The sequence below is a fragment of the Oncorhynchus nerka genome, linkage group LG27 (genome assembly GCF_034236695.1).
Source record: "Oncorhynchus nerka isolate Pitt River linkage group LG27, Oner_Uvic_2.0, whole genome shotgun sequence".
Taxonomy (NCBI): domain Eukaryota; kingdom Metazoa; phylum Chordata; class Actinopteri; order Salmoniformes; family Salmonidae; genus Oncorhynchus; species Oncorhynchus nerka.
In genome coordinates, this window is record NC_088422.1 from 7,843,508 (window position 1) to 7,850,287 (window position 6,780).

Sequence of the window (6,780 nt, forward strand, 5' to 3'; positions counted from 1 at the left end):
AAAAGGGTTACATTAAATTAAGGTTATGTTAGGGTTCAGGGGAAGGGACGGCCCACCACGGATCCCGGGAAGCACCCCATCGTTATGATTCGGTTAGACGGTACGAACGGAAGCCATGTTTGTTGTTCTTCCTTCACCCTCTTTGTAGTTCGGGACGTTCAGGGTCTCCGTCTGTATGTCTTTAACAGTATCACCATTACATCTTCTCTACCACCCCCCGAATGCAGGTAATACAATGTTTTATATTGTAATGGTTACAGATCATTTATTTGGCCGAATGTCTCTCCGTATTTCTCCCGTGTACATTTTGCGTCACCTCTTCCCAAGGTACAAGCACAAAGTTTGCTTGTTAGCTAGCTAAGGAGAGGGTGCTCTCTATCCGCTTGTCAAATTACTCAAGACCCATGCTTCAGCCTTGGGAGGGGGTATTTACTTTAGACACTAACCGGACAACACGTTCAGCTGTGTGTTCAAGTTGTCAGAACTGCTGATATGCATTTCTGACTGATGTTTGCAAATGTCATAAGGTGTCATGTTGAATGGAGGGTTTTGACAGCTCACAGCTGGAAACTAAACTTCTCTTGCAAATCAGGCCGATGCAGTTGCATAGCTGTTGCTACGTTATACCCACTACTGTCAGCTAACAAATCAACAACAAGCAATTGTCACTACGTTTACAATCAACGATAGCTACTATTGCAAATGGCTAGATAACTTTATTGAAATGTACAGTAGCTAGCTAGGTTGGTTGGTTGGTAAAGCATTGACAATAGTGTTTTAAGTTAGTTATCAGACATAAATAAACCGTGTCTGCAGTTGCCAATATACTTCGAAAATATATTATCGGATGACAACCCCAGTGTTTATTTCATAACATGGGGTCTGCTGCCACTCAGCAGCCTAGGAACAAGCTCTGTTAGTTAAAGCGTTATTGATACTGTGATGCTGGCGCCACTATCACCGCAACAGGACATGTGACCGGATGCTGGCGCCACTATCACCGCAACAGGACATGTGACCGGATGCTGGCACCACTATCACCGCAACAGGACATGTGACCGGATGCTGGCGCCACTATCACCGCAACAGGACATGTGACCGGATGCTGGCGCCACTATCACCGCAACAGGACATGTGACCGTCTTGTGTTTAAACAGAAAAACCACTTATGTAACTACTACGCGCGATCCAAACTTCTTCTAGCCACCCATGAGTGAGGAACCTACATGCCAAGTATAGACCATATCTTGTGTTCCCTGCAGGTTATAGAAAAGAGCGGAAGCTCAGTTCAGATTCCAGTCCTACCTACCTACAGGTTATGGAACATTTCCTTAATAAGGAGAAAGCCCCCCAAATCTATGTAAAAAATAAAATAAAATACAGTAAATAGTATTGTAACGACCCTGCGTTTATAATCGCGGATATCGACTCTGCCTGTCGAGCATGCTTTGGGGACACAGTCGATAGCGCGCTGGACTTCGGGCTAGAAGGTTGAGGGTTCGAGACCTGCTCCCTGCCTGTTTCATTACAGTGTCTATTACCGTTTTTACTATAGCAATACTACAGTATTTATACTATAATATACCTTACTACAGTATACTACAGTCATGTCCGCAAAAATACTACAGTGAACTGAATACTATAGTATACTACAGTCATCACGGTTGTGTTTTTGCGCAACAACACTACCGTGAATACTATAGTATATCAATAGTAATACTATAGTATTTATACTAAAATAAATGTTACTATAGTATACTACAGTTATGCCCACATCACCCCAGTAAATACAATAGTATATCAATAGTAATACTATAGTATTTATACTAAAATAAATGTTACTATAGTATACTACAGTTATGCCCACATCACTCCAGTAAATACTATAGTATACTACAGTTATGCCCACATCACCCCAGTAAATACTATAGTATACTACAGTTATGCCCACATCACCCCAGTAAATACTATAGTATACTACAGTTATGCCCACATCACCCCAGTAAATACTATAGTATACTACAGTTATGCCCACATCACCCCAGTAAATACTATAGTATACTACAGTTATGCCCACATCACTCCAGTAAATACTATAGTATATCAATAGTAATACTATAGTATTTATACTAAAATAAACGTTACTATAGTATACTACAGTTATGCCCACATCACTCCAGTAAATACTATAGTATACTACAGTTATGCCCACATCACCCCAGTAAATACTATAGTATACTACAGTTATGCCCACATCACCCCAGTAAATACTATAGTATACTACAGTTATGCCCACATCACTCCAGTAAATACTATAGTATATCAATAGTAATACTATAGTATTTATACTAAAATAAACGTTACTATAGTATACTACAGTTATGCCCACATCACCCCAGTAAATACTATAGTATATCAATAGTAATACTATAGTATTTATACTAAAATAAACGTTACTATAGTATACTACAGTTATGCCCACATCACTCCAGTGAATACTATAGTATACTACAGTTATGCCCACATCACTCCAGTGAATACTATAGTATACTACAGTTATGCCCACATCACCCCAGTAAATACTATAGTATACTACAGTTATGCCCACATCACTCCAGTAAATACTATAGTATACTACAGTTATGCCCACATCACCCCAGTAAATACTATAGTATATCAATAGTAATACTATAGTATTTATACTAAAATAAATGTTACTATAGTATACTACAGTTATGCCCACATCACTCCAGTAAATACTATAGTATACTACAGTTATGCCCACATCACCCCAGTAAATACTATAGTATACTACAGTTATGCCCACATCACCCCAGTAAATACTATAGTATACCAATGTAGTAATATTACAGTATTTAGAGCCACATTTTTATTCATATGGTAAAACTCTACTTTGTTTTTGTTGGGTTATTTGTTCCCAGAACTGCATTGAATCAGGTTCATAAAATCAACTTTGAATGACATTCAGGCATCCAAATGAGTCTCATAACTGAACCTAATTTTATCTCAGTATGAGCAGAGCACATACTTTCATCGTTCTATAATCTACCTTGATGGAAATAAAGTGCCTTTAGCATTGTGTGTTTATTTTTAAATGTTTTACCTTTATTTAACTAGGAAAGTCAGTTAAGAACAAATTCTTATTTTCAATGACGGCCTAGGAACTGCCTGTTCAGGGGGCAGAACGGCAGATCTTTACCTTGTCAGCTCGGGGATTCGATCTTGCAACCTTCCGGTTACTAGTCCAACGCTCTAACCACTAGACTACCTGCCTCCCTCCTCTAACCACTAGACTACCTGCCTCCCTCCTCTAACCACTAGGCAACCTGCCTCCCTCCTCTAACCACTAGACTACCTGCCTCCCTCCTCTAACCACTAGACTACCTGCCTCCCTCCTCTAACCACTAGACTACCTGCCTCCCTCCTCTAACCACTAGACTACCTGCCTCCCTCCTCTAACCACTAGACTACCTGCCTCCCTCCTCTAACCACTAGACTACCTGCCTCCCTCCTCTAACCACTAGACTACCTGCCTCCCTCCTCTAACCACTAGGCCACCTGCCTCTCTCCTCTAACCACTAGACTACCTGCCTCCCCCCTCTAACCACTAGACTACCTGCCTCCCTCCTCTAACCACTAGGCCACCTGCCTCTCTCCTCTAACCACTAGACTACCTGCCTCCCCCCTCTAACCACTAGACTACCTGCCTCCCTCCTCTAACCACTAGGCAACCTGCCTCCCTCCTCTAACCACTAGGCCACCTGCCTCCCCCCTCTAACCACTAGGCTACCTGCCTCCCTCCTCTAACCACTAGGCTACGCTGCCGCCTCTACACTCTAACCACTAGGCTACGCTGCCGCCTCTACACTCTAACCACTAGGCTACGCTGCTGCCTCTACACTCTAACCACTAGGCTACGCTGCCGCCTCTACACTCTAACCACTAGGCTACGCTGCCGCCTCTACACTCTAACCACTAGGCTACGCTGCCTCCTCTACACTCTAACCACTAGGCTACGCTGCCGCTTCTACACTCTAACCACTAGACTACCTGGCACAGTCAAGGTTACAGCAGTGCTACTGACTGGTACTTTCCTAACCCCTAACCCTAACCCCCAACCCTAACCCCTAACCCCTAACCCTTTCCTATAGCTTTCAATAGCTTTTCCCCATAACTGTGTCACTGACAATCAGCTCTGCACACTCAAACTGAAATTTCAAGTATCCCCCCTAGAATTAAATCCCCTAGAGAAAGCAGGTACCTCAAGAGATCATGTGTAATTCAATCTTTGTGTGTCTACTAGGCATTTAACCTGGTTTGTTAGTGTTACAAGGCCTTTTAACCTGGTTTGTTAGTGTTACCAGGCCTTTTAACCTGGTGTGTTAGTGTTACCAGGCCTTTTAACCTGGTGTGTTAGTGTTACCAGGCCTTTTAACCTGGTTTGTTAGTGTTACCAGGCCTTTTAACCTGGTGTGTTAGTGTTACCAGGCCTTTTAACATGGTGTGTTAGTGTTACCAGGCCTTTTCACCTGGTGTGTTAGTGTTACCAGGCTTTTTAACCTGTTCTGGTGGTGTCCGTGTTCCTCAGATTAACAGGTATGCCAAAGGAAAACTATGATCCCCCGGATCCTCGTCGACTATACACCATCATGTCAGCCGAGGAGGTAGCCAACGGGAAAAAGTCACACAGTTACCTTCTGGAGATATCAGGTCAGTTACCTTCCCTGGTCAGCAGTCAGCTGGAGATATCAGGTCAGTTACCTTCCCTGGTCAGCTGGAGATATCAGGTCAGTTACCTTCCCTAGTCAGCTGGAGATATCAGGTCAGTTACCTTCCCTAGTCAGCTGGAGATATCAGGTCAGTTCCCTTCCCTGGTCATCTGGAGATATCAGGTCAGTTCCTTTCCCTGGTCAGCTGGAGATATCAGGTTAGTTACCTTCCCTAGTCAGCTGGAGATATCAGGTCAGTTACCTTCCCTGGTCAGCTGGAGATATCAGGTCAGTTACCTTCCCTGGTCAGCTGGAGATATCAGGTCAGTTACCTTCCCTGGTCAGCTGGAGATATCAGGTCAGTTACCTTCCCTGGTCAGTTGGAGATATCAGGTCAGTTACCTTCCCTGGTCAGCTGGAGATATCAGGTCAGTTTCCTTCCCTAGTCAGCAGTCAGCTGGAGATATCAGGTCAGTTACCTTCCCTAGTCAGCAGTCAGCTGGAGAAATCATATTCCTAGTTAAATAAAGGGGGGGGAAAATGCCTATTTCTCCTTCTAATTAATCATGTAGTTAATTGGTTAATAGGTTAATTAGTTAATTGTGTCCTTTCTTTATTTAGTGCACCCAGAACAACTACCCCAGAGACCTTGGATCACCTTGAAGGAGCGAGACCCAATGACCCCAACAGGTATTTTCAGGATAACTCCCTACCCACTGGTCCCAATGGTAGCTACAACATTACTACCCCCTGGTCCCAATGGTAGCTACAACATTACTACCCCCTGGTCCCAATGGTAGCTACAACATTACTACCCCCTGGTCCCAATGGTAGCTACAACATTACTACCCCCTGGTCCCAATGGTAGCTACAACATTACTACCCCCTGGTCCCAATGGTAGCTACAACATTACTACCCCCTGGTCCCAATGGTAGCTGTGACATTACTACCCCCTGGTCCCAATGGTAGCTACAACATTACTACCCCCTGGTCCCAATGGTAGCTACAACATTACTACCCCCTGGTCCCAATGGTAGCTACAACATTACTACCCCCTGGTCCCAATGGTAGCTACAACATTACTACCCCCTGGTCCCAATGGTAGCTACGACATTACTACCCCCTGGTCCCAATGGTAGCTACGACATTACTACCCCCTGGTCCCAATGGTAGCTACGACATTACTACCCCCTGGTCCTAATGGTAGCTACAACATTACTACCCCCTGGTCCCAATGGTAGCTACGACAATGCTACCCCCTGGTCCCAATGGTAGCTAGTATACGGAGTAGCAGCACTATCAGTAGTAGTAGTATCAACAGTAGTATCAGCAGTAGTATCAGTAGTAGCAGCACTATCAGTAGTAGTATCAGCATTAGTATCAGTAGTGGCAGCAGTATCAGTAGTAGTAGTAGCAGCAGTAGTATCAGCAGTAGTAGAAGCAGTAGTAGTAGCAGTAGAAGCAGTAGTAGTAGTAGCAGTAGAAGCAGTAGTAGTAGTAGTATTATCAGCAGTAGTAGCAGTAGTAGTAGCAGTATCAATAGTAGTAGTAGCAGCAGTATCAGTAGTATCAGCAGCAGGAGTAGGTTGTTGTCCAGGGTCATGCCAAGGTTAGTTGCACTCTGGGAAGGGGTTACGTGGAGTTGTCAACCATGATAGAGAGGTCTTGAAGCAGGCAGGCCTTCCTCGGGAGGAAGAGCATCACCTTCTTGTCGAGGTTGAGTTTGAGGTGATGGGCCGACATGCAAGCTGAGATATCTGCCACCTGGGTGTCAGAAGGTGGATGGAGAAAAGTAGTTGAGTGACATCCGCATAGCAATGATAGGAGAGACCATGTGAGGACATGATGGAGCTGAGTGACTTGGTGTATAGTAGAAAAGAGGAGAGTGCCTAGAACCGAGCCCTGGGGGACACCAGTAGTGAGAGTACGTGGTGCAGACACAGATCCTCTCCATCCTCAGACTATGAGAGAAAACATAGTCAGATGAAGAGAGAGCAGCTGGAGTAGCAGTGTTCTCTGGGGTGATCCATGTCTCCATCGGGGACAAAA